Here is a 13,893-nt window from a genome sequence, read left to right as displayed (position 1 = left end):
TTGAACTGCTAGGTTGGCAGGAGCTAGAACTAGAGACGGGAGCTCACTCTGTCATGCGGCACCCGGGTCTCGAACTGCTGACCTACCGACCTTCCACAGCCTGCAGTTCAGCGTCTTAACCACTTGAGCCACCGCAGCTTCTTGGAAACAGGTACCTTATGGTTAATTGGAGTATGTATGCTTTGTTAGAACTTAACCCTGAAAAGACATGTGTTGGCTTTAGATGGCTATACTTGACAATGTCTCATAATTATTGTTATAAGAGAGGTGGTAAATTGTAAAAACTAACATGAACAAACAAGAAAATTAAATAATTATGTATTAATTTGCTAAAGCTTGAACCTTGTAATTAAATATTGTTTATTGATTTGGTACCTTATGGTTAATTTGAGTATCTGTGCTATGTTAGAACCTAGCCCTGAAAGGACATGTTTTGGCTCTGGATGGTTACATTTGACAAGGTGCTATGATTACTGTCAGAATGGATGTGGCAAATTGTAAAAACTAACATGAACAAACAAGTAAACTAAAGATTTATGTATTAACGTGCTGATACTTGATCCTGGTACTCAAATAAGAATTATTGGATTATATTTTTAAAAATGTATCTTTATATATACGTGTGGGTTGTTGTTTGAAAAAAAGTATTTCCAGCTTATGTGTATATTTTTGATGTTTATATCCAAAAGAAATGTTATAAATATATATTATTCTGAAAACCAAATAAACTTAAAAAAAAACAGTTGGAATAAGAACATAACAAAAGCCCTGCTAGATCAAACCAGAGATCCATTCAGTCTAGGGCTGCCAAGTCCCCCTAGACGGCCCTGCCGGCGTTTCCTGCCGGCGGATTGGGCCCCGGGGGGAACCCCACCCCGGCATGCGCATCACCAGGAAGTGACGTTATGACGCTGGGCACGCTGGGAGCGGGGCCACGACCATCCGAGGGGGAAACTCTGTGTTTCCCCCTTGGATGGTCGTGGCCCCGCCCCAGTGTGTCTGGCGTCATAACATCACTTCCTGGTGATGTGCATGCAGCGCGCGCGCGCTTCGCACGCGCGCACATGCGTGCATAGGACGCCGGACGGGAGTCCCCCACTCCCGACGATTTTTGACTTGGCAACCCTAATTCAGTCCAGCATCCTGTCTCACACAGTTGCCAGCCAGTTACTCTGGAGGGCCAACAGCAGGGCATAGAGGCCAAGGCCTTCCCCTGATGTTGCCTCCTGGCACTGGGATTCAGAGGCTGACTGCCTTTAAACATAGAGATTCCCTTCAGTCAGCATGGCTAATAGCCACTGATAGGCCTATCCTCCATGAATCTGTCTAATCCCCTTTTAAAGCCATCTATTTCCTGTGGTCATCACTATGTCCTCTGGCAGCAAATTCCATATTTTAATCACTTGTTGTGTAAAGAAGTAAGGAAATGTGTTTTGGAAAAATGCTACTTAGTAACACTTTCAGTTCATGACTTGGTAAACCATTCCTTTGAAAAATTGAAAATTGTTTGATTCCCCCCCCCCCCGACATTGATGCTATACAATGCTTTGAGTTCAAGTAATTAAAAATAATCTTCAACTGGTTATCTTAATGTTTAATCAGTTAAAAAAAACAGTTCCTAACTATTCCTGTGGCCTGAAGTTACCCAGTGATTGCAGCAACATGATTTTGTGAAATATAAAATTACCCCTCAACAGTTAGAATTCAGTGACACTGGCTCAGGGTTTTAAGGATGTCAAGGTTTCTCCCACATGGGGGAGCAAAAGATCTTGTCACACGGGGGAGCAAAAGATCTTCAGAACAAACAGCAGGGGAGTGGGCAGCACTTATTTCCTTACCAAAGCTTGGTATGGTGACTTAAAGAATTAGTTTAGCCACAGAGGAAGGAAAACCCCAATGTATATAAATACTAATACATGAGGTCTGCAGCCCTATTGCAACATTGTTGTCATGGCCCTAATTCTTATGTGGTGGCAGCAAGTCTCAGAGTGGACTGAGTCAGCCTACTTGCTAAAGCATAAATGGCGCTGTCTTCATGGGTGAGGTACAGGAAAAGGGCATACCTTGTCTCTCTAGCAGTTCCAAGAAAAGGGGGATTGGTGGGATGAGTCCTACCTATAGGGAAGGATCATGGTGCATGTGCTTACATGGGTGTACATGGAAACAAAGGTTTGAATAAGGAACCTGAAACAATTACTTCTTCACGGTAATAAGCTTTATTACACTGTTAGCTCTCCTATATCCAGGCCAGTCTTTTCAATAGTGAATCCTGAACAGCCTGCTTGAAAAAAGTAAACAAGGACCAGAAGAATTTAGGATGATTTCATGTTTGAGATTTAAATAAACATTTGTTTAAATTTTTGTGCCACGAAATTGGAAAATCTGTACTGGGTGTGCATTCAGTCTGTCTCCCAAGCTCTACTTCACTTAACAACCTTCACAAAGCTATAAAAGAGCTACAAAGATGCTGTTTAATATCTTATGTAAATACAAACAGAAGCTTCAAGCTCAGGTGCCTTTATCAGTTTGCCGGGGTGGGGGGGGGGAGATTGGGAACCCCAGCCAGCTGCTGTGAGGTCTTGTAGCTGAGCCTTTGCGCTGCCCCTTTCTTGCAGGTAACCTTTGTACTGACCTGGAGGTGTGAGCCAAAGGGCTCTTAGGCTGAGGGTCACAGCCTCGAATAGGAAGAAGGTCTGCTGACCGAAAGCTCTGCCTATGTATTCAGACACACACACACACCGTTTGTTTGTTTACATTAGTACTGTTGTACTGTAAGGCACTTCGGGGCACATTGAGGAGAAAAGTGGCCTGTAAATGCAGGGAGGGAGGGAGGGAGGGAGGGAGGGAGGAAGGAAGGAAGGAAGGAAGGAAGGAAGGAAGGAAGGAAGGAAGGTCCCTCTTCTATTCCTACAAATACTAGAACATCAGTCAGCTCCTATGACCTGTTGTTGCAGTGTTTTGCAGGGAGTTGTTCCCAACATCTGCATTCAATATGTGCTGCTGCTCTTTAAGTTGTCCTGTGCACTCAGGAGAGTACAAAAGAGATCGCAGAAACTGACACAGCAGGTCTGCTTCACAAATGACACAGATCATATGTAACATAAAACTTGAAGTCAGTCGTGACTCCTTCCTTCCTTCCTTCCTTCCTCCTTTCCTCCTTTCTTTTTTTCTCTCTCTCTCCCCCTCCCTCCCTTCCTTCCTTCCAACAGAAAAGAAGAGCAGAAAAGGGGGGAAACCCTCAAAACTCAGCAACTCACTTTAAAAAAGAAAATAAAAAGCATACATAATATAGAAACAAAAATATAACAGTGGTGACACACACAAGTTTCTATAAGAGGTTTCCAAATATTTAAAAACAAGTCCACGTGGAATTACCATCTATATGCCATGTGTTCAAATGTGGATAAAGTAGGAAGATCCTTAATCCATGGATTTACAGGAGATAAGCATTTATCTCTCCAGTATTGTAATACAAGCCTTTAGTTGTAGTAAGGACACAGAGGATCATGACACATGGTGATCCTACAAATGGGTGCTTTTATATGTATCAGTGGTGGAAGCTCCAGCCAGATACATGACTGTATTCTTACCATGAAATGAATCACCTTTACACAGGATTGTCACGTGAAGATCAACACACAACAATTTTCATTAATGTGGTGTGAGCACACCAATGTAGGAATCACACACACACACACACACACACACCTTGGCACAATTCAAATAGATCTCCCTCAGCCCTCCAATAGTTACAACCTAATCTGTAGTTATTTATTTCATGTCACTTGACACATTTCAAAGACATCGGTGATAGAGACTGTGCTGCCTGGTAATCACTCCTACAGTGGAGCACACAGGGATATTTCCTTTCCACTTCTGGCTCATGAGGGAGACCAAAGGTGGCCTTGTGTCACTCAGCTCCTTGTCTTCAGACTGTAGAAAGCTGTTTGATTGTCATTCCCCTTTTCAACCCGAGCATGTTAACCAGCATGACAAATGAGGGCACAAGACCTGTGCTGCTCAGCTGAATTTTAACCAGCGTCACCAGGCATTGCTTTGCACAGCATGCTTTTGTTATACAGAAAGCATCTGCACCCAGGGGAAAGCATGAAAAAAGTCACATGTCGATGGGTCACTCCCAAAACTCTTGCATGCATCATGCTGCAAGACAGATATGTTCCTTATTACATGTCAGAATAGCCATGCAAGGGAGATTCCTTCCCCCCAGCTCAAATTGCTTTCAGTGGAAGAAAAATATAACTGTGTGATCAAGATCTGAGAGAATGCAAAATCATTCATGCCAAGATGGATTGTGTGGTCCGCCTGCCATGGGACAGGCGCCAAAGTTGTAAGAAATGCAGGCAGAGAGAGAGAGAGAGAGAGGGGAGGGAGGGAGGGAGAGAGTGGAGAGAGAGAGAGAGAGAGAGAGAACTCCAGACAGCCCGGGGGAATTCCACAGCACTTTCTTTGAATGTCTCTCAGGAGTTTAATGATCCCGTTATTCCACCACCCCCATCTTACTCAGCGCTTACTTACCCCGTGAATGAATTCCGACCCCTTTCTTCAGTCTCTGAGCTGCAGGCGGGAATGAGTTTTACACAGAAACTGCAAAAAGAACGGAAGGAGAGAAAGAGAAATACAGCTGTCGAGTCCTTTTCTCCCACACTTAGGCTAATCAGCCTGTTGCTTCTGGCAAACACGGAGGGCATCCACGCGCTGTTAACGCTGATTGGAAGATGGGCTGCAAAAAAAAAAAAATCGATAAATCAGTCTTTTTTCCGTGGGGACAAAGCACTAATATAAATACACGCTTCTTGACAGATTCTCTGCCCCTTCACTTTCCTCGGGCTATTTCGGGGGATTTCTGGCGCTCTTGCCTGTTTGCCACGCCCTAAATCAAGGCGGAATGAAGGGGGAAAAAAACCCGTAGGAGCTGTCCTCCCTTTGTGGTGCTGAAGCAAAGCTCTCCTGGACTCTGCAAGTGAGCAAATCTGAGACATGCAAACACCCCCCCCCCCCCCCACGCGCCTCCTCTGTCTGAATCCAAATGATCTGGTTACTTTTCCTACTCTCCTCCCATAGTATCCCCCTTGCACCAAATTTCATTCTGCTTTCTTGGTTCCGAAGGTGGGTGGACGCTTGTGTGTGTAAGTAATGCTGCTGAAGTAATTGATATTATGAACCAGCTATGGTGATTTCTGCAACCTTCCATTTCCCCAGTAGTTGCAAGGCAGGGCATGCTGATACCTGCAGGTGTTCATTTCTTTGACTCTTGTATTGTGAGTCATTGGATCCAATGGATTTATTTGTTAACCCATGTTTAAGACATTAAAACCCTGTTGATTTCTCATAATCTTGATGTATTTATTGGGAAATCCTCACTACTCACCTTCTGGCTGCCTGTCTCTCTCTGTGTGTATGCGTGTGAGGATAATGGATAATAACAATTGTGTGAATAGTTCCCATCTGAGACAATGCAGGAAAATTAACCAAAAATAGCTAATGCATTGAATAATACCAAGAAAAAATATTTTCTTTTTGTAACAGGAAACTGAAAACCATGGGATTCTCAGTGGATTCTGATTTGAACACACACATTCTGCTGAATGTTCCAAGCTAGAAAGGATGTTGTAATCTAAGCAAGTACCATCCCAGAACATCTCTGAGCCTAGGTAGAGCATCTGCTGGCAAGTGGCATCCTCAAGACTGCCATGTCAGCAGCAGATCATTGTAGCATACCGTTACACTTACTACATCCCCTTCTGACAGTCCAAGTGGGTGACATTTTGTATCCTGATAGTCATTCTCAGTCATTCTTTTTTGCATCAGCAAAGTCCAAAGAACAATAAACAAGCAACTCAAAAGAGTGATGGGGGGTGTTAACATTATAGTCAGGGCTTTTTTTCTGGGGGAACATGCCAGAATGGAGTTCTGGAACCTCTTCGACAAAATTCTTTTAAAAATGTTTAAAAGTTCATGACTTTTCAGTATACAGAATGAACACTTCATTTCCCTTTGAAGAGCTCCAGCCCCTCCCCCCTCCCAAAAAAAGCCCTGGTTATAGCAGTTCTGTATTCTGTGTTTATTACATTTTCTCTAATACAGTAACAAAAAAAGTGATTAATTTGAAGAGACAAGTTCATTCAAAGAGCTGGGGGACATGAGTGAGCAGACAAGATGGGCAGAACAGAGAATTCTTTCTTAGTTCTAGGTCCAGAGATCCACCCACTGCCTGCAAAAGCTCTTCCTTGTCTCTCTTTCCCATCCAATATAGCCTGCCTACAATCTCTCAGTGCTCCACACATGGGGTTGCAGTTTGAAGCCCCCTCTCTCCAAGAAAGCAGGTTTTTCACGGGCAGGGGGGTTCTACAACCCAAGCATGGACAAAGATCATTGGTAATGAGAAGGCTTGGTCATGCCCATACCAGGCAGGGAGAGAAGGCAAGGGAGAGCTTTTGTAACAAGAGTACCCTCTGAACCTGATTCGCCTGTCTCACTATGATATGCCTCCTGATTCCAGGGATGTATGCTTCAAATTATGGGGTATAGTGCCTTCAGCTATTTATTTTTTTAGTTCTTCCCACTTTGGAACTCTTAGCAATATACCAACTTTGGACCTTGCAGGGCAGTGTCTCCATAGTCTGAAGATATATAATTTGGGGTGTCCAAAGCTTCTTTGGTGTGTGGAGCTGTTTAAGTAACATCAATATCTTTTTTTTAAAATCTGCCCTCAAAGAGTAGAATTTTATTTGTTTTTTCATACCAGACAAATCAAACATACACACATATAACACAAACGGGGGTATCAAATGCTTGTGTTTCCAATAATTGCCTCTTAGATATTCTCTGTCTAATACAATATCATGTAACATTATTTTCTATGAGCTCACATTTGTATCTTAAAACCAACATCTGTACCTGCTATCTCAATGTTCTAACCCCTACTTTACTCTGGGGATTACATTTTTAGGTTACACTCATTTGCATGATTATACCAATTATAGAAGCGCCTCCATGTGTTCTGGAATGTATAGTTTGTGGATCCTCTTATCAACGAAGTCAGTTTATCACTTTCCGCTGTTTCCATCAGTTTTTGTATATATTCCTGCTTTTTTGGTACATCTTGTGCCTTCCAGTATTTGGCATATAGCATTCTTGCCACTGTAGTAAAGTAGATAATTAAATATCTGTTGCTTTTTTCAAAGTCTTTAGGTAGTATACTCAGAAGCATTACTTCGGGCGTAAATGGAATTGTACATCCCACTATCTTCTGCCTTATTGCATGAATCCATCTCCAGTATCTCTTAGTTACATCACAATGCCACCACATATGATAAAAGGATCCTGCACTATATAAACACTTCCAACATTTATTAGAACACTTACTATTCCCTTTAGCTATTCTATCAGGTGTTATATACCATCTGTAAAACATCTTCTTCATAAAAGCCTAATTTTTTATCTTTATTGTACCTGGATTCCAGTTGCATTTTGCGCCACCATGATAGACCTTCTGGTATATTCATTAAATCCTGGTATCCTGGTATCTTATTAATTCTTCCCCCTCATGTATATTCGGTAAAGTAAAAGCCTCAAGTGGTGCAATAAGTCTAGAGTTTTTGCTATAAAATCTTTTAAAGATAAAATCCCAAACTTTCAAAAGTGCTGCTTGTAGCCAATGTTACTTAAAATATTTCTGTGTTAAAGCTTTTTCATACCACAGGAAAGCATGCCACCCTAGTAATAGATCATGTCCTTCAAGTTCCAGTGTTCTCTTATCCTCTAGCATAATCCATTCTTTTATCCAGATGAGCGCTGCTGATCTGTAATATAATAGCCAATTTGGAAGGCCTAAACTTCCTCTTTCGTTAATATCTTGTAAAGCCTTCAGTCTTATTCTTGGTCACTTTCCCTGCCATACGAATTTTGAAATCATTTGATCCAACTCCTTAAAGAGCTTTTGATTCTGAAGTATGAGAATTGTTTGAAATAGGAATATCCACCTAGGCAAAATGTTCATTTTAATTAGTGCAATTCTTCCCATAAAAGATATATGTAGATTTTTCCATTTTTCCAAATCCAACTTAATTGTTTTTAAAAGCTCTTTGTAATTATTTTCATACAGAGTACTACACTTATTAGTCAAGTTTATTCCCAAGTATTTTATTTTATCAGTTATTTGAAAGCCCGTGATTTCTTGTAGATGTGTTTTCCGGTTTTGGTCCATATTTTTAGTTAAAATTTTAGTCTTTTCCACATTTATTTTCAGACTTGCTACCAGTCCGTACTCTTGTATTTTCTCCTTTAACGTAACAGCCAAAGTGTCAGGATTCTCAAGTATAATACTAAATCATCTGCAAAAGCCAACAGTTTAAATTCTTCTTTTTTGATTTTAAATCCTTAATCTTAGTTTCTCTTCTAATTTCGTCATTCAAAATCTCTAATGGAAAGATAAACAATAGTGGTGAGAGGGGGCAGCCCTGCCTTGTTCCTTTTTGTATTTCAATTTTTTTTTGTTATTTCTCCATTGACCATTACTGCTGCATTTTGCTTTGTATATATTGCTTGTATCTGTGGAACAAAGTTTGAGTCCAGTGGCACCTTTAAGACCAACAAAGTTTTATTCAAGGGATAAGCTTTCGTGTAAAAGCACACTTCTTCTCTGTCTCTGAAGAAGTGTGCTTGCACATGAAAACTTATCCCTTGAATAAAACTTTGTTGGTCTTCAAGGTGCCACTGGACTCAAACTTTGTTCTGCTGCTTCAGACCAACACAGCTACCCACCTGAATCTGTCAATATTTGTGGTTGCACTGGAGGCTAAGGAAGCAGTAACTGCAAGTAGCAAACAGGGGACCAATTTCAGCCCCACCGTTTACATCTCATACCTTATGCAGTTCATGTAAATACAAGTGGTGTTCGATGTAGTGATATTTCTGTTGATCCTTCTGCAGAAAATCTGATAATATAAGCAAGTTTATGGCTAAAACAGATGTGATACTAGAAGTTCTGTGAATGAACTCCTCAGCATCCCCCCCCATTTTAAAAAGCAGGAACATCAGCCCTGATTTAGGCTGAGACTGAGGTATGAGATCGAGGAATGAAGTCTTTTTCCTCTGCTAGTTTCCCAACCCAAAATATATTCTTAGACCTGCTGTTTGCACTGGTAGGGCAACCATACAGGTCCTGATCATACCTGGGGAAATAGCTGAACTTGAATCCAGACATTTCATAACTGGCTGTAGATAAAAGTATTAATGATATGCACCCATCTCTTAGAAGGCAATGGGCTGTGGCTACAGTAGAACATCTTCTTTGCATGCAGAAGGTCCCAGGTTCAATCCCCTGAATCTTACCATTAAGAGGATGAGGTAGTATGTGTTGTGATGTGAAAGACCTGTACCCGAGACCCCAGAGAGCTGCTGTCAGTCAGTGTACACAGTACTGATATATTTATTTATCTATCAGATTTATATCCAGCCCTCCCAGTCGAAGCCGGCTCAGGTATAGGTAGGTAGACCCAGTGGTTTGATTAACTATATAGGGAATATAGGTAGACCCAGTGGTTTGATTCACTATAAGGCAGCTTCATGTGTTCACATAGATGCTTTTAGGACCCACTGATTTCAATGTAATAGAAAGAAGCATGAGCTTAACTTTCCCTTTGAATTCAGTGGGATCTGAACAGGGCCAGTACTACCATTAGGCCAACTAGGCAACTGCCTAGGGCGCAGACCTCAGAAGAGCGCAGAACAGACAATCAGCACCCTTCGAACCAGCCGCAGGCTCTCACACTCAGTCACCAGCCCCGGCTCTCCTGTGTTTTCCCTCCTCCTGACAGTCACAGCGGCTGCAGCAGCAGCAGCTCCTGCTGCTCGCCTACACTCCTCAGCCATGAGCCCCGGGAACTGCAAAGACAAAGAGACACCTGACAAGGAACCGCTGAGCTTGGGGCTTGGGAGAAGAAGTGAGGTGGGGACTCCCTGCCAGCCAGGGAGGGAGAGGTGAGCGAACCTCCTGACCCTTGAGCTAAACGAGGGCAATTAGAGGGTGAAGGCAACCCCGAGGCCAAGCGCTTGAATGGGGCCCTTGAGCTCTACTTGCGGCAGCCCCAGAAGCCCACATAGTGCTCATGTCAGGCGTGATTTCACTGAAAATGCCACAGCTTGCACGTCCCTCTCATTGTTGCTCCTTGCTCCTTTTCCTAAGCAAGCATTCCCTCCCTTTGCTTTTGGCCTGGAGGAGGGTCACATGCCCCTCTGGGTCTCTCTCAGCCACCGGTGCCCTTGCCTTTCCCTGCACTTCTGGGGACACTGCATGGAGGGCTCCGTGCATGGGAGGCCAGCCCGGGGCATTCAATGGGGCTCCTGGGCTGAGGCGCCGCAGGGAACAGCTCACTCAGCTTCTTACAGGGCTGTCCCAGCAGCTCCCCGGTGCCTGCGCTGGGGGCAAAAACAGGCTTGGGAGAGGGCATGGTGCAGAAAGCTGAGTTTAAAAAGAGGACATATTTCCAGACTGACTACTTCAAAGAAGTGCTCACTGTAACAAATCTCATTTTAAATTCCCTTACTATATAAGATGGGATCATTGCTACTAAACAGGTATATTCATAACCTTCCAACCTTCATTCATTTTTAAAAAGAGCCCAAAAGAGGACACACACAAAGAGGACATCCAATGTTAGCTATATTTGCTGCTATTCACAGGTCTTACCAATTGCCTTAATCCAGTTTTACCTCTAGTTGGCCCTTCCTGGAAACATCCTCCTCACCTGCTACCTATATGTAATGGTTGGTGACTCCATTTCGTTGTATCTGAAGAAGTGTGCATGCACACAAAAGCTTATACCCAGTGGACTAAGTTTTCCAGATTTATATAAATACTATCTAGCTAACCACTTAACCAACATCCTTAAAATGCTACATGACTACCAAACTAAAGACTGGATTATAATACAAACACATTATACTTACCCATATGATGTTCCGGACACAATCTGGCAAATGGCATCAGAACGCTCCAATAAAACAGCTGACAGTCTGATTTTACAAACCTTTTTAACCACCTGGGAAAATAAAACAACTTATACCTGGTCTTTCAAAATTTCAGAGTCTTTTTAATAATAATAAAAAAACTATTGCCTCCAGAGTTTCCTATACGAAAGATGGAAACAAGCGAATATTACAAATCTTGAAAATATTGTGGATAACAATATTTTAATGAATAAAGCCCAGCTAGAAACAAAACTGAGTTTTAATATATCATGGATACAAAATCAACTCTGAGTGTTCCCTGGAAAGCCAGATAATGAAACTGAAGCTCAAATACTTTGGCCACCAAATGAGAAGGGAGCACTCACTGGAGAAGACCCTGATGCTGGGAAAGATTGAAGGTCAAAGAAGACGGGGACGGCAAAGGATGAGATGGTTAGACAGGGCTATTTTGGGGCAGGAACGCACAGGAACGGAGTTCCGGTTGGCTCTTAAGTTGGCCAAGTCCAGCAGGAACTCATTAGCATAATAGGCCACACCCAACAGCAGAAACGCATTAGAATTGGTTACATTAGGGGTGTGTGGCCTAACATGCAAAGGAGTTCCTGCTACAAAAAAAGCCCTGGAACCGTTTTGACCACAAACAAGGTCAACAGAATAAGAAGCAAAAGGTGGGCGTGGCTGAATGACCACACTTCTGGTAACATGGGTGTGTGGCCTAATGTGCTAATGAGCTGTGCTGTCAGGGGTGTGGCCTAATATGCTAATGAGTTTCTGCTGTTGGGTGTGGGCTATTATGCTAATGTTCCTGCTAGGCTTTTTCTACAAAAAAAGCCCTGGATGCAACGAACATGAAGTTGAGCAAACTTCAGAGGATGGCAGAAGACCGGAAGGCAGGGGTCATTTGGGGGGGGGACGCGGGGGGACGCCATCCCCCCGGGTGAGGTGCGGGAGGGCGGGGCCTGGAGCTCCCTGCTGGTGCCCACTGGAGGTCGCCGCCGGCTGTGGGGAGGACACACTTCCGGTGATGTCAGGGGGTGTGGAATATGCTAATGAGTTATGCTAATGAGTCCCCCTAGCTCTTTTTCTACGAAATGACCCCTGCCGGAAGGCCTGGCGTGATCTGGTCCATGGGGTCACAAAGAGTCAGACTCGACTGTGCGACTGAACAACAACAACAAATCAAATTTTGAACAACTTTATAAATGGATGAGTAAATCTAGAAGACAAATAATTGCTAAAACATACTTAATTTTAATGGAAATAGAATCTCATAAATGGCTGACATATCAGGATAAGTGGCATTCCATTTGTAACGTGGAACTAACGGAAGACGACTGGCAGTATATGTGGAAGACGTTTCCTTTCAACACAAATATTATAGAAATAAAATTACAAACATTCAAAATTCTTACCTTTTGGTATTTAACACCCCCAAAACTGGCTCATATAACGTCCACAGCTTCCCCTTTGTGCTGGAAGAAGTGCAGAAGGATGGGGAATTATGTTCATTGTTGGGTTGAATGTCCAAAGTTAAAGTTATTTTGGGAAAATGTGATAACACAGGTTAAAACTATAACTGGCTATGAAATGCAATACTCAGTGGAGCATTTATTATTTAACAGGTGGCAACTACATATATAATCTAGTAGTACTATGAAGAGAATAGCCATCTTATTGGTAGCAGCTAAAAATGCAGTGGCTTGGCTTTGGAAAGACACTAAAAGTCCACAGCAACATCATTGGCATGCAAAGCTTTGGAAACTTTATATAATGTCAAAAATAACAGAAAAGGTAGATGATGGAAAAAATGTGTATAACTCTGCTTTAGATCATGCTAAGATATGGTTTCCTATTGTTCAATATTTAATTGACCTGGGTGAAATTCCAACTACAGTTAATGATTTAAATCTATGGTAAAATCTTGATTGTTCCTTTTACTATAATGCATGTAACCTGATACTGTCAACTTGTAACTATCATATTTATTTAGTAATTTTTGTACTACTCTACTCTACAGTTTTAACTTGCCTGCTTGTTAATTGTTATTTCTTCCTTGTTAATTGTTACTCTTTTATTTTTTGTTCTTTCTTATTTTCTTTATTTTATCTTTTGCTTGAAATTATTAATAAAATGTTATACACACACACACACACACAAAAGCTTATACCCAGAATAAAATTGTGTTGGTCTTAAAAGTTCCACTGGACTCAAACTTTGTTCTAAAGCTAAAAGCACTTTGCTGGGAATGAGCCCCTTAGGGTTGCCAACTCCTGGAAGTTCCTGGAGATTTGATGGGTGGGTCCTGGGGAGGGAAGGGGTTGGGGAGGGACCTCAGGAGGGTATAATGCCATAGAGTCTACCCTCCAAAGCAGCCATAAAGTTACCAATTCCAGATGGGGAAATTCCTGGAGATTTGGGGGGCTGAGGCCTGGAGAACGCAGGGTCTTGAGAAAGGGGAAGGGACCTCAGTGCCATAGAGCCCACCTTCCACAGCCATTTTCTCCAGGGCCTCTGGAGATTGGCTGTAACAGCGAGAGATCTCTAGGCCCCACCTGAAGATTGGCAAACCTACCCCCTGGTAGTCAATGATGCTGCTAAGTGTTGCCTAGAAGCAACAAGTTTCTTCATGTTGATCCAGCAGATCTATAATTATTTCTATGCATCAGCTCATCCTTGGCAAATTCAAACCAGCCGTGTGCCAGCCATTACTGTTAAGCCACTGAGTCAAACAAGAGGGGAGAGTTCGAGGGATGCTTTGAAACCACTGAGATATCATCTTGTTAGTATATATGGTGCTTTAATGGAGATCTTTAATGACCCAAGCCTACAAAAATCATCCACAAGTGATTCTCAAGTTGAAGCTAAGGCTCTTGATGATAAAATTAGTCAGGGCTTTTTTTT

This window comes from Gekko japonicus, unplaced genomic scaffold (genome assembly GCF_001447785.1).
Source record: "Gekko japonicus isolate JY-2015 unplaced genomic scaffold, Gekko_japonicus_V1.1 scaffold631, whole genome shotgun sequence".
Classification (NCBI taxonomy): domain Eukaryota; kingdom Metazoa; phylum Chordata; class Lepidosauria; order Squamata; family Gekkonidae; genus Gekko; species Gekko japonicus.
Note: the sequence above shows the minus strand (reverse complement) of the source record.